The sequence below is a fragment of the Eumetopias jubatus genome, unplaced genomic scaffold (assembly GCF_037043125.1).
Source record: "Eumetopias jubatus isolate StellerSeaLion01/CBP00866 unplaced genomic scaffold, mEumJub1_p1.0 scaffold_10, whole genome shotgun sequence".
Classification (NCBI taxonomy): domain Eukaryota; kingdom Metazoa; phylum Chordata; class Mammalia; order Carnivora; family Otariidae; genus Eumetopias; species Eumetopias jubatus.
In genome coordinates, this window is record NW_028274816.1 from 15682189 (window position 1) to 15708979 (window position 26791).

Consider the following 26791-nt stretch of genomic DNA (forward strand, 5'->3'; position numbering starts at 1 on the left):
TACAGAGAGACTATTTACTGAAGGCCGTGTTCATGAATAATATGGCAGGAATTTGTCTAAATGCATTATACTGTTTAACCATATTTTTTATTTTGTTTGTGTTTAAATACTTAAATTGAATTTCTTCAGTGTTCTAGTTCTTTGAATTTTGTTGAATATATGTAAAAATGTAATTGCTTTCTTTGTTTAAAAATTTAAAATTTTTCATCTGCCCTCTACTTCTTTATAGGAAAAAAAAAGCCTATTTTCATATTGATTGCACTACAGCTTTTGAAGAGAAAAAAAATGACTAAAACTATTTCTTTATATTTTTAGCTTTCTAAAATTTTCTTCTTTTTAGATATGTAGCTGTGAATTCATGTGAATTCATGGGAATATTTGGCAGTGATCATTTGGTCTGCTTAATATGGCCACCCCAAGTGAATAACTTTGACTCCCAAAAGTAATTGCTTTGTAAAGATGTATATTTTTCTTAATTATGGGAACAGCTAATTCATACTTATATATCCTCCCTATATGAATAAACCTAAAAATTAGTGATTTTTCCTCTTTATAATCAATTTGCTTCAATTTTCTAACATATCATTGGTAAAAAGTGGGAAGTTGACAAGTAATTGCTAAAAAGCAGAATGAGAAATGCAAATTTAAGAATCAAAACAGAATTTCATTGGATTAATGCTGTTGGTATGATTAATGCATCCCTCATAGTTTATACAGTGTATTAGTACTTAAGGAATATTAAAAAAAAAAAAAAACTTACTGGCTATTTTCAAAAACTATGGGTCTAAACAAGGATGTTTCAGTATTTATAGCTATTCATAAATATTAAGTAGAAAAACTGAGAATTTCCCATTAAATAGTAGATTTGGGCTATATGCATGAAAACTTACTTTCCAAATGCCATTCTAACTCTTACAAATGGCACAATTTTTCTTGTTAAACTATCACATGAAACTATATTTTAAGCATAGGCTCTGGTTGTTAGAAGTTTCTTTCTTTACTTTCTTAGAAACCAAGAAGAATTATGTGGTTAGAAAACTTATATGCCAATATATTTAATATCCAAAGATGCTTATGATAGATCTATTGCCATTAAGAGGGCATACCTGGTAAGGATGGAGACAAACTTTCTTTAAGCCATCCATACATTTAGTTCATCCCATATATCCCAAACAAGCATGGACATTTCCCTTATTGAACAGTAAAAAGAATACTATGAAACTTTATAACTAATATTTATAACTCATATTGAAGAAGATACCAACCTGCCATGCTTAAGTTGAATTTCTTCCCCTGATCCAAAGGGCATAAACAGGACAAAGAATACTGTAACTCGTTCAGTGTAGAGAAATGTGCCAAATTTTGTAGTCAGGGGACCGGGATCTATTGCCAAAAGGAATATGGATTTGCTATACGGCCAAGGATAGAATGGCATCATTTAATTGGTCACTGTTTCCTTACTGATTTCTAATATTGCTCATTTTATTAAAAATTTGCTTTACTTAATTCAAAATAAAGTTAAATTAACTTCCAAGTGATTCCAAATAGCTCATACACTGGTGTGGTGCTAAAAAACAAAGACCATTTTTTAGGTTTTTTTTTTTTTTTAATGTATTTTTTTAAAAGATTTTTTATTTGTCAGATATATATATATATATATATATATATATATATATATATGGAGAGAGAGAGAGAGGACGCAAAAGCAGGGGGAGCAGCAGGCAGAGGGAGAAGAAGGCTCCCCGTTGAGCAAAGGGCCCGATGTGGGACTCAATCCCAGGACTCTGGGATCATGACCTGAACCGAAGGCAGACGCTTAACAACTGAGCCATCCAGCTGTCCCCATTTTTTAGGTTTAAATGTTCCTAAGATAAGAGAATGATCAGAATGAACAGAGAGTTTAGGAAGGTACAATACTTCACATGGTTCTAAATTCTGTCCTCACCATCTGATTCATGTATAATCCATAGGCTATGTTTTAAGGCTTGGAATTTACGCCAGAACATGTTTTTTATGGCTTTCCTAAAACAATTAATATAATCATTGTACTTTTTGGAAATAAAGGAAAACAAACAACAAAAAATAGCATATCCAGGGGTGCCTGCATGGCTTAGTGGGTTAGGTGAACAACTCTTGATTTTGGCTCAGATCGTAATCTCAGGATCCTGGGATTAAGCCCTGCTTCAGGCTCTGCGCTCAGTGGGGAGTCTGCTTGAGATTCTCTCTCCTTCTGCCCCACCTCCTGCTTGCTGTGTGCGTGGGCATTCTCTCTCTCTCTCTCAAATCTTTTTTGAAAAAATGGCATATCTATAAAATGAATATGACCAAAATTCAATCCTCCCTGAAGTCATGATAAATCCACTTGATGTTATTGAGTCAGGGGGACAGGAAGACCAACAAATAAGCTACATTTCTCCAGATGTTAAAGATCTGAAAACAGGTTATAGGAACAGCTTAGCCTGCTCTGAATTAGCTTTACCAACCAGATTGCTAAAGCTAAAGGAAAAGAAAAGTAGAATGCCTAAGCAAACCCAGGGGATTTTCCAACGAGAGGATTGTGAAGGGTGTTTGCTGGTACAGATCACTACATGGGATAAACCCAGTTTTATATTTCTATTTACATATTAATTGTAATTCAACTATGGCATAATTAGGGAGGCTCAATACATGGTTGTATAAAAACACCAATTGCATAAACAATAAGTATTGGGCTTTTGAGGATTGATACAAAGTTTACTTAAAATGCTGTCACAGTTCTTGTCTCTTGATTTTATTCATGCAGTTTCCATTTTAATGATTGATTTATTATTTCTCATAAATTGAAATGAAGCTACTTTTGGCAGCAGTACTCTTTCATTCCAGTATAATTTCACATGGAAAAAATTTTCTTGAAGACTTTAGACATCATGGTTAGTGTTTTTTTTTTTTTTTTTCAAACAAGGGAGTAGAATAAATGGGATCTATCACAGAAGGTTGAAAAGTATTTGTTTTATGCATGGAGATTAGAATAGTATCATGCTAAATTGATATGTTATATTCTTTAGGGGTTCAAGAAGATAAAATATTTGGATTTCACACACGAAAGCAACTACAAAAAAGAATTAGGACTAAACCATTACATAAATGTGATACTAAACAAATATAAAGCTATTTGTAAACAATATAACTTATGAAAGATGATAGAAATCTCTGTATAATACATTATGAGCTCAGGGGCAAAGGAGGTGTGAGGTGATTATTTTCTAGGTGATTTTGCAAGGTATGTGAAGAAGTCTGAAGCTGTTGATCTGAGGAAGAAGAGAAAGAAAGACCTCTGTCTCTTCTTTGGCTTCATTTGTCCTTTCTCATCTCATCCTTCTCTTTTACATCTTTTTGTCTCATCCTTCTCTTCAGTTATTTTTATATCTTACCCTTTTCTTCAGTTGTATCTGATTTTTCCAAAATCTCTTAATCAGCATGAAATATCTATTCTGGTATCCCCTTCCAATACGTATGTAATGACCAGCTATGGGGAGTATCGCAGGGATTTGGTGGGGGGGCAGGGAGATGGGATGTAAATGTGAAATACTTACTATGAAGAAATATTAGATGTGACGATATGGTCATGCTGCCATTTTGTCCCACTTTGTTAAATGACTACTTTATTCGCGCAGTAGAATTACCTCTGTAACAGGAGATCTTAAACAGTTTGAGCTCTGAACCCCATAAGCAGTGTGGTGAAGTCTAAGGACCTCGTCTCAGAATACTTTATAAATACATAAAATAAAATACTTAGGATTACAAAGGAAACAAATTATGTCAAATACATTGATCAAGATACTAAAAAATACAAATTTGTAATATAATAATACATGGGCTTTTTAATTAAAATATTAAATAACCTGTTCAGGTATGTTATAATAGCAGTTGTAATTTCAACATAGTGATGACATTAATGATATTTATAGATATCTACATAAATTAATTTAATAGGAAAAAATACAGATATGAAACATCTGTGGGGTTTTTTTTTTTGCATTTTTTAAATTTTATTATGTTAATCACCATACATTACATCATTAGTTTTTGGTGTAGTGTTCCATGATTCATTGTTTGCATATAACACCCAGTGCTCCATTCAATACGTGCCCTCTTTAATACCCATCACCAGGCTAACCCATCCCCCCACCCGAAACATCTGTGATTTTTATTGGTGACAAAGTCACAAGTAACTGTTTGATTATGCTGTGGCTTGATAATATTTTCAATCCAAATTCCTATTTGAAAGTAATGCAAACTTTCAGTTAAAAGCTAATGAAACTAAAGATGTCCTTATGATTTATTTGCCATCTAAATTCAGAATAACCTCAATTCCATCCAGAGGTCCCATATTAATAATGCTTGCTATAGATACAAATCCATATTGTTCCATCACTCAGTTGATGTCATCAATTTCTCTAAACCAGAAGTTTACAAATTATTGGACCAGCAATTCACCTGGGAGCTGTATTTTAAATTAAAAAGAAAAAAAATCATCTTCTAGGGCATACCCTCGAACAGAGCCTTGGGCGGCAGTGTTCTAGATAACTATAGTGCTCAGCTACAACAGGGGATCTTTTAAAGAGAAGTGGTCTCTCAGAATCCCCTGTGAACCCATGCCAAGAAAATTTTCTCAATCTAGTTCATAATACCTCCCAAAACAATAGGAATGGCAACAACAACAGAAATACTTAAACGAGCAGATACATAGTGGCAATATCTCTCATGCAAGTAACTTTCAGCAAATTGCCAGATACTTAGTGTTTGTGTGTGTGTTATATTCCTAAAATATCAGCTATATAGAAAAATACAAAGTATCCAAACAATATAATCCACAGGATTGGATTTATTTCTCTAATACTAGCTCTTTGTATTATAGACACATGGCTTAATTATTCAAAAGTTCAATTTGGAGAGGAAAAAAGAGATGGCATACACACAGAACCTATTTTAGTGTCTAGCAGAATAAGCACTCACTTAAGAGCTGTGGTTACTATTATTGTCATCATTGTTATTTAATATCTGCTGCAGGATTGAATTTTCTTTTTTCCTGCTCATCCCAATCCCAACAGCAGAATATGTCTTTGTTACCATAATAAGCATCAATCTCTTTCTATGTATCTTGTCTATTTCATAACTCTTTTAGAGGAGGTTATCAATATTCTCAGTAATAAGAGGTGTTTATATTATAGGTGTCCATTTTGGTGAGGATGAAAATCCCAAACTTCCTCCTTCTACCAACAGTGAGGACTTGTTCAGTCAGATGTAGGAGGATTAGAAGAGACCCCCATAATATGAAGAATATGATTCTTATCTAGAAAGTTGGAGGGGATTATTGTCAAGAGATGAAAGTGAACTCCAAATACCCTTCAGAGACCAATTCACTATGACATAAATATGGGGGAAAAAATGTCTCTGATTTATCCCCAGATGGGTGTGAATATGTATGTGTGGAGGCTCATCTCCTGTTGTTGTTATTGTTGTTTTTCCAGTATTCCAACTGGCAAAATATGGATAAAATCAAATCAGAAATTCATTACTAAAGCAATTCAGAGATGCTATAAATTCTAATCAAGTGAAACAACAAGTGAGAAAAGTGAACACCATTTCAAAAAGAGGCTTAATATGGTTAAGATGGAAGAAGGATGCTCACACTCCCTCCTCCCCTAATAACAACTAAAAGAAAATATAAAGATGTTTATTGGATGATTCTGGAAATTAAATAGGAACAGATGGACAAGATAGGAGAATCAAAGCCCAAATGATTCCTAAGGCAATGAGTTAGCTATTTTTTCCTCCCATATTTCCTGACTTAGACTCTCAGTCAACCCAAACCACCAAATGGATGCACAGAGATAATACTCTCAGACAGAAAATAAGCAGAGAACTAGGAAGGGGGGTCCCCTGTACAATGGAGCTTTTTTTATTCTTCTGGGCCTTCCCAAGTCATGCTTCAGTTACAGAACTGGATCTGTGTGTTGGCAGTGGGGTGTGGTGGTGAAGACAGTGATCTTGGAGGTTATTTTCTCTTGCCACTTTACCTAGTGCAGACCCAGTCATGGGGAGTGTAGAACAGGGAAGGGCGGCTAAAGCCCTCACTTTCTAGCAAGAGCAGTGGGGAAAATTAGAAGCCTGGGGAGTCCTCATGGTCTGAGTGAGAACTAGCGTTGAGTGTGAGAAACTGCAGTCCTAGGATACCCCTCACACTTTTTAGGTTTTGCTTTTAGGAATTTCACCAAGTGTCATGATATAATGACAAGGGAAATTCCCTGTGGCTCTGGCAAGAGGAGGTGAGGAAGGATACTTGTGAAATGTCCCCAGAGCATTCTCTAAAGTAACAGCCTATGCTGTGGAGTAAGTGAATTACCAGAGGCTTACCCTGCACTGGGGTAACAGCATTTCTCCAATTCCATCGCGCTTAACCTTCCTGTATCACTTAAGTTGAGGGAATGCTAAGAAACATTTGTGAAAGTCACTGCCTAAAAAACTGGGATCGCTAAAAACTGAGATTTAATCATAAGATTATAGAATGCTCCTCCTCCCCCTTTCCTAATTACCATACCAATGGACTCCAATTTAATAATAGCAAATTATAGTCTGCAAGGTATCTACTATAACCAAGGAAGAGTTCTTAGGCAAGTCCAAAGACAACAAGAAAGATAAAATACCAGAGGACTTTGAAGCCTCAGGCACATTCAGCTACAGCAAATATTAAACACAGACCAACTTCTGGTTACATTAACATAAATCCTCCCATAGGGGCCTTATTTACTTCAGCTCATAATGTATCCAATACATCATGTTCAGCTTTTAACAAAAAGTTCTAAGTAATGTTAACAGGCAAGAAAAAACACATTCTCAAGAGACAAAACAAGCATCAGAACTAGACTCAGATGTGATTCAGGTTTTGCATTTATCAGACAGAATATAAAATAACTATGATTAATCTGTTAAAATCACTAATGGAAAAAAGAAGAAAATGTATAAGAATGGATGGGTAAGATAAGCAGAAAGATGAAAACTAAAAAAAAAGGAATCGAAAAGAAATGCTAGATATTAATTCAGATAATTAGATGGTTTGTATGAATATAAAGTTTGAGAAGTATCAGCTTCGACCATGATTAACAAGTAGGTTTCACATAAGATTTAATGGACTTTAATCTCTCTCTCAAGGCAGAGATCCACGTGCCTTGCCCTGAGAGTCCTCTTCAGAACAAGTTTTGGGATACCAGTGGCTCATTCAGTTGAGCATCTGACTCTTGGTTTCAGCTGAGGTCATGATCTTGTGGTTGTGGGATCGAGCCCTGCTTGGGCTCTGCACTCAGCATGGAGTCTGCTTTAGATTCTCTCTCCCTCTCCTTCTCTCTCTGTCTTTCTCAAATAAATAAATAAATAAATAAATAAATAAATAAATAAAACACAAAAAACCAAGCAAACAAGTATTTATCTTCTGAGCCAGGAGGCCAGCGCTCATAGGGTATTTTCCATCTTGAGTAAGGAAAAAGAATTATATTTTGTCTGGATGTTGCCAAGGAACATTTAACCTAATGTTCTCATTACAAATGTAGCTTCTGTGAGTTAGAGATTCTTGTGCTTTCTTTTGATATTAGCAAAACTGATTGGGATTTTCATTTAAAGGGGATGTTCATGGTTCTCTCCCATACTAAAGGAAGCTAAAGCTGGGTTGTAACACTACTAAAAAATCTTTCACTTACAATAATCCTTGGGATCTTTCAGCATACCAAATTTATAATACTCTATCTATAACCTAAGAGTCTAAAATGATATTCATATCTAGAAAATAGAAGGCAAATAGAATCTAGTAAATTTCCATCAGCCTGACAGTTTTACCCTCCTCTTCTCATCATCACCATTCTTTGACGGTGCCATCAAATTTAAAAAGCAAGTTGCAACTCAGTTAAAAATCAGTCCTCAATAAAGTCTACAGTTTTGAAAGTTCAGGAGTCATCATTGCCAGTTTTCAGTTGAGAAAACCGAAATTCTGAGAGCTAAAAGTAACTTACATATGACCTTACTTCAGTTGGGTCATGTGACTCTAATCGTTTGCAAAGGCATTCAAGTGAAGCTTCATGAATTAATGAGTGCATACAGGCACACTTTGTTTTATTGCACTTCGCTTTATTGTGCTTCACATATACTGTGTTTTTCACAAATTTAAGGTTTTTGGCAACACTGAATTGAACAAGTCTGTTGGCGCCATTTTTTCCAACAATATTTGCTCGCTTTGTGTCTCTGTCACATTTTGGTAATTCTCCCAATATTTCAAATTTTTTCATTATTACTGTATTTGAATTGCTGAAATCTCATGATAAAATTTTAACAGAAGAGGAGTTGCTTCTAATGTATGAGCAAAGAAAGTAGTTTATTGAGATGGTATACAATGCTGGTGAAGATGCTGTGAAGTTTGTTGAAATGACAACAAAGGATTTAGAATATTACATCAACTTAGTCAATAAAGCAGCAGCAGGTTTTGAGAGGATTGACTCCCAGCTTTGAAGGAAGTTCTATTGTGGGTAAAATGTAATCAAACAGCATTGCATGCTACAGAGGAATTATTGGTAAAAGAAAGAATCAATATGACAAACTTTGCTGTTGTCTTGAAACGGAAGAAATTGCCACAGCCACCCCAACCTGCAGCAACCACCACCCTGACCACTCAGCAGCCATCAGCATCAAGACAGGACCCTCTATCAGCAAAAAGATTACTACTCGTTAAAGCTCAGACGATGGTTAGCATTTTTTAGCAATAACGTATTTTTAAATTAAGGTATACACATTTTTTCTAGATGTGATGTTCTTGCATACTTAATAGACTACCGTAGAGTGTAAACATAACTTTTAAATGTACTGGGAAGCCAGGAAATTCACTTGACTTGCTCTATTGCAGTATTTACTTTATTGAAGTAGACTGGAAGGAACCTGAAGTACCTCCAAGGTATGCCTGTAAATAAATCAGTGCACACATGTGTTGATTTAAAATGCTTTAAAATGTAAACTAAAATATTTAAAACATACCTTAAGTAACCGTGTCGGTTGACTAGCTTAAAAACACATCTAGTGGAGTTCCAATCTTTGTATATTTGAACATAATACTATGCTCTTGCTATAATAGATTGTTTCCCTTAAACTATCATAATAATTTCTGATAGGAAAGAATAAAGTCCTTTGAAAGTCAAACAAGTCATAAGCTAAAAAAATACAAAAACTGCTTTTTGGCTATAACCATCTAAAAGGTATTGTGCAAGAAGTATATTTTACATTGAGGCAATCTCCTTAGGAAATGCTACAATAAACCCAATTTTCTTGTAGAAGAATTTTCACTGTTTTAAATCTCATTTTCTTTTATTTTTCCAGATTTTTCTGTAATACAGCTCAGGAGATTGGTGACAAAAACAACATAATGAATTTTCAGGCTGCATAATTTATGACTTCATACTCATAGCAACAGTTTTAACCTCCACTCATATTTACATTTGCCCTCTATTTCCCAGATTCAAATGGTCTTTCTAAGGAGATTGGTTTCATGCAGAGACAGGATAGTAATCAGAAATTTCTATACTTACTATAAATCAGAGTGATTTCTGTCTGCATTTGTGGCCACCATTGAAACAAAATGCACCTCTGACTGGGGGATGCATGTGGGCTATTAACTGCTAGAGTTTTGATTTCCAATAAAGATACTTTTTCAATCTGTTTAATGCTTCCAAAAGAGGGGTGTGGTTTCCTGGCATATTAGAACAATTTAGCTAACAGCCCAAGTCCTTGCTAGTTCATAAAAACATGTGTAAGTACCATAATTAAAACAATGTTTGTGATGCAGAAAACAAAAATAGGAAAAATGAAAACAGAGAAGCATATATTTTACTCATATCTTAAAAAGTGAATCGCAAACAGAAGCACCTTTTAAATTCAGACTCTTCTGCAGAAGTTAATCAGAATAGGACGCTTCCTTCCATCACCGTAAGTACATTGGCACATGTGAGGGGATTACAGCAGAAATGCTATCAACAATGGCAAAAGACGAATAAATTACTTGAACATTTGAGTCAGAAGAAACTGACATTCAAAAGACCCAGGCAGGCCAGACAGTCCATTATCCATTTAACCACATGACTCAGACACAACTGCCTGATCACTGCTGGCCCAGATGCTTTAGCTAGAAAACTGCAGCAGGTAGGCATCTGGATGTAGCAGTTGCTAGAACTAGGATGAGATAATTTACAAAAACCCTAAAAAAAACCCAGGAATTTTTGCTTTTCCAAAGACAACATTTGGGCAAGTTACCAAAGCAGCACACGCTACAGATCCTGGGGTGCCGTGAGAAACAAGCCATGCATTGTTATGCCTTAAGTAAAAATTCAGAATTGCACACACTTGAAGTTAATATCACTTAGTAAAGGAAAGTGCTGAATATGCCGATGAGGCTGTCCCTTTGCTATTTTTGTTATTAGAAATTGTCCCGACTCTTTTCAATTTCCTTCTAAGACTTTGATTCTTTTTTTGATTAGGAATGATCTGGCTTTTTGAATATGTAGTGTTGTAGACAAAGAGGTGAAAAGAAAAATTAGATCATGTAATGAAGAGAAAGAAGAAAAATTTGAGGATATGTTACCATTAGCCCACATCATGATGGAATAGCTAATTAATTCTGAGATAATATTCAGAGCAGCCAGCTGGAGTTTTATTAATGATCAATCAAAACAAAGGGCACATTTCCAACAGGTTATTTGGATATTATATAGGCAGAGCTATTCCAGCAGGTTGAATTAAGTGACAGCTATATCACCACTTGACCTGTGACTTTTCAGCATAAGGTACATAGCCTTACCTCCTTAACCTCTTTTTGCTTTAATGTCGAAGACCACTTTGTTGATTCCAGGCAAATTCAATAGGGAGTTTACCAGAAGACAGAGTGGAGAGTGCTCTATGTTTACACAAGAAGTAAGCTGAGTCAGAGAAGGAGTGCCAAGGCCATGGCCAAATTAAAAAGTAGGAATGAAGTCACAAAGAAGGTGCTGAATTGTCATTCATTTATTCTGCGGATGTGTATTATCTATGATCTGTCAGATGTAATAAGAATGAACAAGACAGACTCTCTTTTGTCAAGATGATCATTTGACTGGTGATTGGCATGGGGTGATTGTTTAGATCACATATTCCTTGGCTCTAACTCTTGCTTTACTGAATCACCTTCTGTGAAGCTTGGGTTTTCTGAATTCTCATACAGTTAAACTCTCCAGGTTGTATTAGTTAATTAAAGTTTGAGAACCAGTGGTCTTTTGGGATTAAGGTTGCTAAACTGACAATTCCAACGTAATACCATGACACAGCACCTCACCTCTTTCTTTTTGTTGTCAACTCTTTATTATAAAATTTAAAAATTATATTAATGAATTACATTTTATTTTTCTTAATCTAAATTTTATTTTCTAATAAAATAGTTTACATATATAAATCTTCTTAAAGGTTGTTTTATTTAAAACTCACTTAAAGTAAACATTCTAGGAAATAGAATAACATATGATATTGAAATGGTATTACATCACTTACATTTTAGAACATTTCCATTACTCCAGAAAGTTTGCTCTTTTACCTTGCCAGAAATCCCCACTCCCATTCCAGGTTTGGGGCTTTAACAACAGGGCATAAATGATGGGTACAAAGGATTTATTTAACATTATCATGGGAGGGCAAAATGAAGTTTCTTAGAGTTAAGAGTTGTGAACCTAGAATCATAATACATGGACCTCCCAATCTTACCACATAGCGTGATATATGTTTAATTTTATTAAGTAACCACTCTCCTGCTCTCCTGATTTTTATCACAACAAATTGTTTTTAACTGTTCTTGTACTTCATATATTTATTCTTTTGTGTCTGGCTTCTTTTACTTACGATGGCTTTTCTAGATTAATCCATGATGTTGTATCAATAGTTCACCCATTATTGCTGAGATTATTATATTTTATAGGTATTCCGTCTTTTTCTAATCTCTTTTCCCGTTGATGGACACTTGGTTCTTTTCCAGTTTTATGCTGTTAGGAATAAAGTTGTTAGGAACATTTTTTGCAGACACATGTTTTCTTTTGTTTCCCCAGTAATTACCTGAACATGGAATTGTGGGGTCATTGGGTAGATGCATATTTAATTTTATAAGGCCCTATCTTTAGTTATCAAAGATGGTTGTATAATTTTACATTCATACTAAAAATGTTGAGAATTCCATTGATCCACAAGCAAGACAATACTGGATATTACTAGTCTTTTCATTGTTGATTTTGTAGCCTTTTTTGTGAATGTGAAATAGTGTATAATTGGGATTTTAATATGCACTTTTCAGATGAATACTAACTTAAAGGCTTTTTATGTACTTATTATTTGTATTTCTTCTTTTCTGACATGTCTGCTCATATCTTTTCTTATGTTTTCTTATGGAGTATTCTTCTACTGATTTGTAGTTCTTCCTATGACTAAATACAAGTACTTTGGCGGATATATATATTTAAATGTTTTATCCCAAACTCTGGCCTGTCTTTTAATTTAATCAGTAGTGTTTGGGGTAAGCAAAAGTTGTGTGTGAGTGTGTGTGTTTATAAATTCAAACTAATTTTTCTCCTTTTTTAAATGAAAGTGCTTTTTAGGTCTACTTTAAGGAAACTTTGTCAACCCCAACATCATGAATATTTTCTCCTATGTTTTCTTACACAAACTTTATTGTTTTAACTGATGCATTTATATCAGTGATCCTCCTTGAATCAATGTTTATATATGGTATGATAGTAGAAGTCAAGGTTAATTTTTTTCTTTATGTACCAAATGTTTATGGAGCATTTTGTAATATGTGCTAAGCGTTCTTCTAAGTGCTTTCCAGATATTAATTCCTACAGAAAACTTGTGAGGATTTTTTTAAAATAAGCTTTATTTTTTAAAAGCTGTTTTAGGTTCACAGCAAAATTGAGCAGAAGATGTAGAAATTTCCCATACACCTCCTTACCCATCCCAGTAACCTCTGCCACTATCAGCATCCACACCAGAGAAATATATTTCTTTTCATCAGTGAATCTACACTGCCACATCATTATCACCCAATGCCCATAGTTGACATTAGGGTTCACTCTTGTTGTATATTGTATGAGCTTGGACAAATGTATAATGCTATACATCCACCATTATAGTGTGTAGTTTTACTGCCCTAAAAATCTCTGCTCTGCTGATTCACCCTTCCCTCCTCCCTATCCCCTGGAAACCACTGTCTTTTTTACTGTCCCTGTAGATTTGCATTTTCCAGAATGTCATTTATTTGGAATCATATAGTATGTAGCCTTTTCAGATTGACTTCTTTCACTTACTAATATGAATTTAAGGCTCTACAATGTCTTTTCATGGGTTGAAGCTCTTTTGTTTTTAGCACTGAATAATAATCCATTGTCTGGATGTACCACAGTCTACTGAAGGACATCTTGGTTGCTTTCAAGTGTCGGCAGTTGTGACTACAGCTGCTATAAATATCCACGTTCTGCTTTTTATGTGGATATAAGTTTTCACTTCCATTTTGGTAAATATCAAGGAGTGTGATTGCTGAGTCATTTGGTACGAGTGTGTTTACTTTTGTAAGAAACTGCCAAACTATCTTCCAAAGTAGTTGTACCATTTTGCATTCCCATCGCATTGAGTATGGGTTCCTGTTGCTCTGTATATCTTCAGTAGCATTTGGTTTTGTCATTATTTTGGTCATTCTTATAGTCATGTAGTAGTATCTCGTTGTTTTAACTTGCAATTCCTTTATGATATATGATGTTGAGCATCTTTTCACATGCATATTGACTATCCATATATCTTTTTTTTTGGTGAGGTGTCTGTTCAGGTCTTTTGCCCAATTTTTAATTGGGTTATTGGATTTCTGTTGATTTTTAAGATTTCTTCATATATTTTGGATAATAGTCTTTAATTAAAATTACTTTTTCCATACTTTCTCCATTTATTCCAGACTCGATTTTTGAAAAGTTATTCAGAGATAAAATCTAAATCTATATCTGTATGAGATTGTTCTAAAATTTTTATGGAAATGCATAGACCCTAGAATAATGAAAGCTTGACAAAGAAGAATAAAGTGGCAGGAATCACTCTATGAAATATTATGGCCTACTATATCCCCACAGTCATCTAGACAGTGTGGTATTGGCAGAAGGATAGGTACACAGATAAATAGGATAGACTAGAGAACCCAGAAATGAAATGATACAAATATGTCCAGCTGAGTTTTGACAAAAAATAATAAAGAGAAAGTCTTCAGGATCTAGGGCTGGTCAAAAAGTTACTAGACTTGACACCAACAGCACAGTCCATAAAAGTAAAAATGACCTCATTGAAATTAAAAACCTTAGCTCTACATAAGCTCATGTGAGGACAAATTGGTACATCCTTACCCTAGAATACTACTCAGCAGTAAAAGAAATGGACAGTTGATGCGTGCAACACCTTAGATGAAATGGGCACTTATTGTACTAGTTGATTTTCGTAATTTTGGAGGAAGCTGGATTTTAAACATAATCACAGAATGTCTGTGTCAGCTTTTCCCTTAGCCTGAGGTATATTACTTAGTCCAATGATACAGTCTTTATTTCTAAGCCATGACTATTGTAGAGTTTCAGTGAAGTTTTTATCATACCCTTATAAATAGATGTGATTCAAACTTCAAAATGTTTTTCCCTGCTGTCAATAGCCAAGACTTCTGGTCACATTTTCAAGTTTCTGTTGTTTTTTGTGAGTCTTCTTGGAACCTACATGTACACAGCCAGTTCAGGGTCAGCCAAAGCTTTATGGGAGATTTATATGCATATTTAGGGACTCCACTCCCCAGAAGGACTGCCCCTCCCAAGATTAGCCAATTCCTAGAGATAACTCACGGTGGGGAGCATACCTTTCAGATGCAAAACAGCCAACCCAGAGCCACACTTGGTTGTGCCAACCACTTCCTCTATGGAGCTCTTAGTCTCTGGGCCATTATTCCCCTGTCCTAATCTCCCTGGGCCAGGGATCAGACAACCAAAAATAGCTCCTAAACTAACAACTCACAAAAACTATTCCAACTAGCCAATCCTAAATCTAATTAACTTGCTTCTCCCATTCCTTTCCATGAAAACCACCATAAAGACTCTTGTTCACATTTCCCCCTCACTTGCCTACCTCATGGCTGACCCTGGTGCTTCCATGTGGGTCTGTGTGGCATGCCCTATCTTCTGTCAATCAAGAAGCAACCCAAAGTGTTTATTTGGGGTCTTAGGGATTGCAGTATGGGAGACCCAGAGTCACCAGAAATCAAAAAGTGTGTTCCAAATTGCAAGCAGGAAGTGCAGGCTTATAAAGGTAAAAAACACAAGATTTTTGCATAAATTGTTTTTGAAAGAATTATGATTGGTGCTGGCAGAGTTTAAACTGACTTAAATGATTGGCTATTTGGCCGTCAGGCATTATGTTATCTCTGTTTACCAAACAGGATATGTTCTAGGAGGTGGTTGAATTGCAACTGACTAAAGTCAAAAGTTTGTGGTGTTCCAAGAATTTGAAACAGGATATGTGCATAAGTCCTGCTTCCTCAAGGTCCTTCTGACTATCTTGAGTGACTCTCTTAGTGATGCTTACTGCATTTTCAATCTTTTTCCACACTTCTATTTCTAGGGATCTGTGAATATAAAACCTCTCATAACAGTCATTTCTGTGTCTGCATGTCTTACCATACCCGATTAAAACACATCCCAGAAATGCCAAAAACACTCATTTTGTAGATCAGGAATTTCCTGAGATATTTCTTATCTTCTACAAATTAGGAAACTCTTGGTGAACATATGCCACTAGGAGGGAAGTGATGTCTAAGCTAAGTCTTGAAGTTTGAGTAGGAGTTATTCTGGCAGAGTTCCAGAGAGAGATAGTAACAAAAGAACAAGGGTGAAGTAAGAGAACATGATGACCCACAACATGGCTGGAGTAAATTTGTCAAGATTGAGAGCTAGATAAGATGGTCCTGAAGTAAATACCATGACGGCCTGATAAGCATTACTGAGGAGGTTGGGCTTTAGTTGGTTGTCCATGGGGGAATCATTGAAAGATTTAGTTGAGAAATGGCATAATTAGAATGCATCTAGATCTTCTGAGTCCTTGTTCTTTTCTTTTTTTAATACATCCTAGTCCCCTTTAGAATTACTGGCCAGTATTGTCCCCTTGCTATCCTAAACTTGAAGGAAAAGTGGAGATACTGGACATGGCTGTGATTACAGCTTAATCAGTTTGTAAGTTTTCAAATGACACAGCACAGAATCTTGTATTGGATTTTTTTTTAAAAGGCTAGGCATGAAGGAAATTAAAAATGAGTTAAATAAAATTGATTGAAATCAACTGTAGCTTAGGAAATCCACTATGTAGAAATATGTGCTTTTAAATAGTAGTTAGGAGACAAACAATCTATAACCAGTCAAGTGGAATCTGGATGCCAATAAATAAGAGCCAGGGTGATCATGGTAAAGACTTATGTCTGATGGTGAAATTGGAAAGGACAAATACCTATGACATTGTCTTTAAAACAGAGAAAACAGAACAGTATTTGGAAGATGAGAAGTAAAAATGGACATTTTATATTTTTAGTGAACAGTGCATAGGCCAAGGCTGAAACTGTTTGGGTTTTTCAGGGGCAGGGGTGAATGTCATCGAGGTATATACAAAGTTTAACTATAACAGGTTGGGTCAATGCAAAGTAACATAATTATATGAAAGACTTCTGAATTAAAGTTGTACATACAGCACAATTATGTGATATGGAAATAAAATCTAAGTGGATAGTCTCAGAGTAGAGCAGGGGATCCTGATGCTCATCAATCCAAAATTCTGTTTTATTCTTCTTCCTCACTGTCCTTGATTCTATTTATTATGTAGCAGCCAATTTCTCTAACTCTTGCCTTTGAGTCAGTTTAATTTCTTAGAAGTTGCTATAGGTAATATTACTCTGTTAATGAAATCAAAATTTTCTACAGGACGTGACATTTTTCTGTTTCAGTTATCAGTATAAGCTTGGTGCTTGGCATAGATTATATTTTCAGTGTATGCCTGATTGTGCAGATGAATGGATGAGATAATGAAGGAATTTCTACTGAACATGCAAGTAAAGAAATAGTGAACTATTACTTAGCATTTGCTGTGTTTAGGACTTCTTGATTATTGATTACTGTTACATGAACTATAATATTAAATTCACAAACATTGGAAGTCCTTTGTTTTCATTTTTTTTAAAGATTTACTTATTTATTTTAGAGAGAGGTAGAGCACGAGTGGGAAGAGGTGCAGAGGGAGAGGCAAGAGAGAATCTCAAGCAGACTCCCCACTGAACATGGAGCCTGATGCAGGGCTTGATCCCATAACTATGACCTGAGCCAAAATCAAGAGTTGGATGCTCAACCCACTGAGTCACCCAGTGAACACACCCCAGTGTGTTCACTTTTAAGTGAAAAAATCGAGGTCCTGAGAGGTCATGCTACTTGTCCAAACTGATAGGAAGCAACAGATTCAGGAGATGAGCTCATCCAGCCATTTTCCCCTGATCAAAATTATCCATGTCACACAGATTCATTGGCAAAAGAGACAACAATATAGGATGTGGATAGAAAGGATGTGTAAATTAACTGTGTGATCTTGAGTGAGTTATTTCATCTCTTCAAAACTCAGTATCCTCAAGTATCAAATGGAAATAGTTATGGCAACTCTTTTAGAAGTTAACAAAACCAATTGAGTAATGCCTATAAAGATCTTAACACCATGGGTACTGATAATGAAATAATGACAGAGACAATACTAATAAGAAGTTAACGTGTGTGGTGACTTAGGAATTCATAACTTATGGTCTTGCTACAAGGAGGAATTAATATTAGTATTTCTTCTCCAGAAAGCTACAGTCCTCTTTTGTCACCTAACGGATAAAATTCAAAGCTGTAGCTTTATTGGATATGTAGGGAAGAATAGCTAATAGAGAAATACTGCACCAGAAAACCCCACCTGCAATTTTCGGTGAAATTTGAGGAATCTCTGCTTTATTCTCCTAGCTATTAAGAACTTTAATTGGGTCACCCTTCTGTTGATCTCTGTCTTTACTTACATGTATTCATTTTTCCAGGCCAACGTGGACCATCCGAGGAGACTTAGCTACTTTATTCATCTTGAGTTTAGAATATTTTTGGTGCCTTCTTTATTTGAGAAACCCATGCTTAGATCACTGGTCTTTAAATAATCCTCAACTGTTGTATTTAACAGTTGTTAAATAATTGTTTATAAGAGGATTTCCCAACCGTATCCTTAAAGTAAATGTTACGTTATCAGGTCTCCAACTTCTCAGACTTCCAGAATAGCAATAAAACAGTAGCTCCTCAGAAAGGCCAGAGTCTTAGAAACTGGATTACTGAAAAGCAGACTGAGGGGCAGAAGTCATTCCTGTGACACTTAAGATGCACACAGGGAGTTAGATACTTAATAAATGTTAACCAACAGATTTTTGGAATCAGTGCTTAGTTAAGGAAAAATTTCTAGTGTCCCAAATGTAATTGCTCTCTTACCTATGTTAAATTGTGTGTTAATAAATGTTAAGGATATGCTATGGATTTAGGATTGCTATTTTGCTGGGTGGGGGTGATGCTGAAAACTGGTGACAGTGATGACAAACAGAGATAAGTCTCTGGATGGAGTTTTCTCTTCCATCTAGAATGATTTATTAATATACATTTTTAGGAATGTTATTTTATTTCATTTCATTTTTTATTTAGGTATAATTAACATACAGTGATATTAGTTTCAGATGTACATTATCATCAACAATTGAATGTATTTCTCTCGATGTTTATCAAGATAAGTACGCCCTTAATCTCCTGTATTGATTTCACCCATCCTCTCTACCACCGGCACCACTAGTTCTCTGTATTTAAAAGTCTGGATTTTTTGTTTTGTTTTGTTTTTTGTTCTCTTTTTCTTTTTGTCTTTGATCATTTGTTTTGTTCCTTAAATTCCATATATGAGTAAAATTATACAGTATTTATCTATCTTCTGTTTCGCTTAGCATAATACTCTCTGGCTCTATCCACATCGCTGCAAACAGCCAGATTTCATTCTTTTTTGATAGCTGAGTAATATTCCATTGTGTACACACACACACACACACACACACATAAACACACACACGCACATACACACGCACACACACATACACGCACACACAGAGACATGCATGTATACACACATGCGCGTGCACGCACACATACGCACATGCATACACCCATACACGCACGCACACACATACACGCACATGCACACACACACATACACATATACACACACATACACAGACACACATGCACAACGCACATACACATACACGCACATACACACATATGCACATACACACGCGCACACACGCACACATACACGCGCACACATACGCACATACATACACGCGCACACATACACACGCGCGCACACATGCACACACATGCACACATGCACATACACACATACACGCACCTACACACATGCACACACATACACGTACATGCACACGCGCGCACACAAACACTTGCGCACACACATACAGAGACATGCACGCATACACACATACACGCACGCGCACATACACACGCACACACGCTCACATACACACACACGCACACGGGCACACATACACATACACACGCGCACACATACGCACGCACACACACACATACACACATTCACACAGATACACATACATACAGACACACACATAGAGACACACACACACATACACACATACACACACATACACATATACCACATCCTCTTTATCCATTCATCTATCACTGAACACTTGGGTTGCTTCCGTATCTTGGCTATTACAAATAATGCTGCAGTAAACGTGAGGGCATATATTTTTTTGAATTAGTGTTTTTGTTTTCTTTGGGTAAATACCCAGTAGTGGAAATACTGGATTCTATGGTAATTCTATTTTTAATTTTTTGAGCAGTTCTCCATGCTGTTTGACATGGTGGCTGCACCAATTTGCATTTACACCAACAGTGCACAAGGGTTCCTTTTTTTCCATATCTGATTTATTAATTTTAAAATGGCTTTTTGGTCACCCTCTGTAGGAAAGATTATGTCTTGGTTAGTGAAAGATGAAATGAGGAGAAAGAAAGGAAAGAATGGTGTCATTTTCTTAAAGGTCTCACAAGGATGGATAAAGAAACAACAACAACAAAAAGGGATTAGGGCATTTGCATTCAGTGGAACGGAATTTTTCTACCAAACTGAAGCTATATACAGCATGAGCTCTCAAATGAGAGAACTTGGCTACCCCACATCTTGTTAGCTGTGCAGTTTTAGGTAAGGTATTTAATTTCTCTATGCCTCTGTCTCTTCAATTGCAAAATTTGGATAATAATAGAACCCACTTTATAAAATGGCTAAGAAAACTGAAAAAAACTAGGGGCACCTGGGTGGCTCAGTTAGTTAAGCATCTGCCTTTGGCTAAGGTCATGATCCTGGGGTCCTGGGATTGAGCCCCTTGTTGGGCTCCCTGCTCAGTGGGGAGTCTGCTTCTCCCTCTCCCTCTGCCTCTACCCTCACCCGCTTGTGCTCTCTCTCAAATAAATAAATAAAATCTTTTTTTTAAAAGATGAGAAAACCTATATAATCCTACTTAGGATGGTATCTGGTACCATCTTTATTACGAATTCTTTATAATTAGCTGTGATTATTGTTTAAATAACAGATGGGCTCTAATCTAGCCATAGTAATGGTGGGTGTGGTGGAATGAGACAAGCATGAAAAGAAAGCCTCAAAGAGTTAATAATGCCCAGGGTGCCTCTAGTAATTTTTAACCAGCAACTTATGACATAGATGTTCAGATATGGTGTTCTCAGATTTTTCTTTTTACTCTTGTAGCTAAATTTTCTGAACACTTGTCTATAACATGGATGTGTTTGATCCAAATGCTTCTATTAACTTTCTATAGTGATAAAAATAATTTGACTGTATTCTGTGTTGAAAAATAAAAGTGGCACCCAAAGAGCTGAAAGCTTCAACTGACATTGATTCTCAGGTTGGCTCTGTTCCTATGTTTGGGCAGGCATTAATTTAATCAGAACTAGAATCTGCCTGCCTCAAGGACTCAGCAGCTTGGGAAATTGAGCTTTCTGCTACCCTCCCTTTTGAATACATTACTTGGAATTTGTGGTATTAGAATGACTTTATTGCAAAGGCATGAATTATTTATTGTGTGTAAGTTTATGTTTATACACATTCACACCTACTTCCATTTGAGTGGCAGAATGGCGCTCTGATTATTAAATGAGAGAATTCTATATATATTACATGAGAGTATTTTATCTTATATGAGATAAGCTCTTAGTTTATTATGTATAAACTGGGCTAACCTAGAAAATGTTACTTACCTTATCTGAGCCTCGATTTCTTTAATCTCTAAAATAGAGGTAACAATTATAGATCATCGAGGACTGAATTATATTTTATACATGTGCCATGTCCCACATCTGTACCATGGTTCTTATTTGATAAATGATTGATATAGTCTAATTCATTGATTTTTACATATGGAGAGACTGCCTCTCAGAGATGGAAAGTGAATTGACTGGGGAATTGCAGTTATCCGGTGGCAGAGCTAGGATTGAAACTCTAGTCTCCACTGCCCTCATCAATATTCTCTTTATGTGAGCATAAGGATTGCTGAAATTGGGGATAGTAAGTGAAAACTTGGGAAAAATACTGAAACAGGATGTGCAGGAAGGAAGAATTTTTAAAAAAAGGATAACTATTTCTGTATCCCACAGACAATTACTTGGAGGGGTTCATTGCCTCTGATTTCCTTTATTTATATCTATTTCATATTGACATTTAAATAATTCTTATTCTATAGAGAAGCAAAGGCATAACAAGAAACCATATTCTCTCCTTCTCACTTATAACCCAGCTCCTTGCACATCAAAGTTAGAAAGTTCTCAATGAAGCAAGTGAAAGGCTGTCAAGATAAGTTATAATTTATTTGTTGTTATTATTTTGGCAGAAAAAGCTGTAGTAGTAGGCAGAATGGTGATCCCCCAAAATGTCCATACTTAATCTCTAAAACCTGTGAACATGTTAGGTTATGTGGCAAAGGGTAATAAGGTTGCAGACGGAATTAAGGCTGCTAATCAGGTGGCCTTAAAATAAGGAGATGATCCTAAGATTATTCAGATGAGCCCCATGTAATTGCAAGCACCCTTTAAAATGGAAGAGGGACTCATAAACTTTGTGAAGACAATCCCTCTTTCTGCCTCTACAGAAATCTAAACTAATTGACAGATTTTTGTTTTTGTTTGTTTGTTTGTTTATAGTGGGGAGATACAAAATCAGAGTTTAAAGCAGGAGGAAATACGAAGAGCAGAGGGTAGGTATTGCCAGTTCTCTGACAGCTGCTGGTAGGAGTGGGAATGTATCTGCTCCTAGGAGAGTAGCAAAGCTTTCCTGCAGATGGCTCATAGGGAAGTAGGCTATAAGCACTGAGCCTCAGACGATTCTTACGTTTTAAATGTGTCCCTCAGTTATCCCAGTTTCTAACTTCAAGTCTAGAACAGCAAGTACTTCAGTGGTAATTACTCAAGTAGAAGCATTTGAGTTTTGCCCCACCCTTGCATGTTGGGTATGACCAACCAAGGCATCTTTGCATATTTGTTGATGGGGTATGTGTGTTTGTGTATATAGGTTTGTGTGTGCACATGCACATACATTATTTAATAGTTTACTTATATACTTCTTTATTGCCTGTGTGCACACAAAAATGAAAATACAACGACAGCAATTTTTGTGGGCTTTGTGTGTATGTAAAATGCTGCACCCTCTTCCACACATTACCTAACCAACAGTAAGCACTAAATACTTGACAGTTGAGTAAATGAATGAATGTCTCTGATTTATACTTTATTTTTTTTGGTAAAGATTTCATTTATTTGACACACAGAGAGAGAGAGAGAGCACAAGCAGGGGGAGCAGCAGAGGGAGAGGGAGAAGCAGACTCCCCGCTGAGCAAGGAGACTGATGTGGGCCTCAATCCCAGGACCCTGGGATCATGACCTGAGCCAAAGGCAGCCGCTTAACTGACTGAGCCACCCAGGCGCCCCTCTGATTCACACTTTAATCATCAGTAAAATGTAGATGTTAAATGAGTTGCACAAATTAATCATGAAATTACAATTACAGTAAATATAAAGTGATGGATATAGTGTCTCATGGTGTTCAATATTGATCAATAGCATTTTATTGGTGGTGGTGGTATTATTATTTTAAAGCGAGAGAAATAGCCAGAAGCAGGGTTTTAGTGTAGATAATAGAAAGGGTAGAATGCTTTTATGAGGAAAGGGAATGGAGCATATAGAAGGGGATTTGATTTTGAAGGAAGGGATGCTGATAGATCATGAATGTAGCTTATATACACAACAATGCTGTTGTGTCCAGTAGAACTTCCTGTGAGGGTAAAGGTGTTCTATGTTTGTGCTGTTTCATATGGTAGCTGCTAACCACTTGTGTCTACAGAACACTTGAAAGGACAGTAGAACAACTAAGAAACTGAATTTTAAAATCTTTTTTTTAGTCAGTTTATATTTAAACTGAATCATCTGTGGCTGGTGGCTACACTATGATAGAGCAGGTCTTGAGCAGTGGTTCCCAAAATTGAATGGGCTTAGGGAAGATTCACTTAAGGCTCTTATTAAAATGTAGATGTTCATGCTTTACCTCTGAAGTTGATTTGCATTAGACTTGAGGGTGAGGCCCAGGATTCAGCATTTTAAGGAAGCAAATTTGTGTTACATAGATTACTTGCTGATCACCCTTTGATCCTGCCTCTGTGCCAATCCCTGGGTCTCTGCCTATCATTCTCTCTGTCTTTACCTGTGAAGTGTCCCCTCTCCCCTTAAATTCTCTGTCACATTTGATGTTACCAGTGGTTTTGTCCCAACCACCCAGAAACAAAATCATGTCTAGGAAGCAGAGTTGCTTCTTTCATTCCCTTTGATGTCATTATTAAATGTGTTCTGATTTACAGTTCTATTATATTCACCTCTAAATTAAATCTTTCTTACACTTTAAGAGATTCAAATCTTTCCTACAAATAGGATGAAGAATTCTGATAGTTGTATCACTATTCTAGACTAAATTTAGTAATGCCCATTGTTCGAACTTTGACACAGATGTTCCAAAACGCTTCTGAAGAAGATAGAGTTTTAGAAACAATGGGGACCTTTGAAGGTCCTCCACTTTTATTTTAGAGTTAATAAACTTGATAACCAAAAGAGTCCAAGCCAAATTGCTCATCATTACTGTTTTCTTTTTTCCAACATATTTAATCTTTGGAGCCAGAAGCACAATGGTCATGAAGTAATGACAGGCACTCATTTTCCCGAAAAGGGTTCTGTGTCTGCAACTTCATGAGTATAGGGAGTGTTTCTGTATCTTCCTGAAGTAGTTGCAACACCTAGATATGTAGATGCAGCAGTTACTACGCTTTTGACTGGAAAGAAAAAATAATGCCCGTAAACTGAAAATGACTTACATAGTAAAGATAGCTAATTATTCACAAATTAAGGAGTCTGGAGAAAGGCAGTCTCACCATTAGGTCAACAGCTCGATAATGCCATCAAGATTCCAAAATTTTCTGTCTTTGTCTCTATGATGCTCTGCATGTTGATTGTCCTTTCTTAATCTTGTAAACTTCTGGTGACAAGATAGTTGTCACATACCCATATACATGTCCTCCAAAGACAGAAAAAAAGAGGTGGAATACTTGGAGCTATGTCTTTATCAGGGAAGAAAATCTTTCACACAAGCTCTCAGCAGATATTTGTATGTCTCATTGGCCAGGATTTTAATGCCTAATGGTTTTTAACTGCAGAAAAGGATTGTAAAGAAGGGACCAAAATTTCAGTCTCTGAGGTGGAAATCGTTTTCTGCCAGAAAGGAGGGAAGGTGAAGGAAAATGGCTGTCATCAGGGCAAACAGTTTCTACCAAAGGAGAATGTGTACTTGCTATGGATAGATTAAAATGTTATAGGAGTCTAGGAGATGATCATTAAGACTTTTCCATCTTGGAAATTAGGATGACAGACTTTCTACCTAGTGGTTGTCATCTTGGAAATTCTTCTCTTTCTCAGAGTGTGGGAGAAATAAAACAATCATCAGACAAGAGGAATAAGCAATAAGACAGAGAAGGAGTCCTGAAGTTAAATAAAACAAAGCTCTAACAGTTTTACCAGAACAGAATTTGGGAAGGGAGTATAGAATAAATTCTTTATAGCTCTCAGTCTTATATTGAGCTGCCATTGAATAAGACAAACAGTCTACTTGTGTGTGATGCAGAGAAACACAGTGTGAATCAAAGCAGGAAATGTTATTGCTTTCCAAGGCAGTGGTTTGACTAGACTGAGAGTACTATATCTGGTATTTGTCACTATTTCTTAGATGGGGTGTAATTTCTCTTGAAAGGACTATTGCACTGAGTCACTTAATGATACTAAGCTTCCAAGATTTAAGATGTAAAGGAAGAATGTTAAAAGTTGTGCGTTTGTTTACTGGGAGGTAGAAGGGAGTTTAAATTCCTATTTAGCCTTTACAATTTCCATCACTGGCAAAGACTATTCCCCTCTCTCATTTTTTTCTCTTTATTCACTGCCCATCCATATTCTGCTTCTACTTCCCCTGCTCACCATTTAACTGCAGCGCTTTATGTGAGGCCACAAGTAAAGCAAGGAATCAGTGCAGCTGTAAGAATCATTTATCAGAGGGAGATTTAAATGCATGTTTCTCACCTGCCTAGAGGAAAAAAGCAATAAATGCATTCTGAGGCAGGGAGAGAAAGTTACGTGTTCTTAATAACTGGCATATTTATTATGACTTAAACAGGAAATTGCATATTTGCAGGTTGAAAACCACAGCTGGATAGAATGATCAGCTTTGTCCACAGGCAAAATTACAACCAGGGCTATATGTGGCAGTTCCTCAGTAAAACTGGTAGAATAAGGCAGACCTGGGTTAATTCCTTGGTAACTGTGACAACTTGAGAAAGGTATGTGAATGCTCTGAGCTCTCGATTTCCTCATTTGTAAAATAGGGATAATCATTGTACCCATCAACTTAGGTTATAATAATACTGAATGAGATAATTATTGTAGATTTTTGAGTGAAGATCTAATATACAGAAAGTGCTTAATACATATTAGCTATGATGCTGACAGTGATAATGCCAACAAAATCCAAGCAAGTAGTCAGGAGATATTCAAACAGCACTTTTCATATAAGAAAAAATGAGAAGTTCATGGATATACAAATTTTTAAAAAAGTGAAATACATTAAAAATGAATTCTGAGATGCATAGATATTGAAAACTTGGCTTTGAGAGACAGAAAAACCAGCAGAATTGATCTGCGTTTTAGCTGGATCTACTGCCCCACATAAATAATGCTATGCTAGTCATACCTTAACCATTTGGCATTAGCAGTTAAGAGGATGGGCTATTTATTGGCTCATGAATCCATGTGGCTTATACCAGTATCAATATTTAGTAGCCCTTTGACCTTGGGACAATTGTTTAAATTCTTGGTGATTAAGACTTTTTATGCAAATTAAGGACCATTATATTAGCTCTTCCATAGGGTTGCTTTTGAGGATTTCATGAATTTATTGTATAAAGCACTTAGAA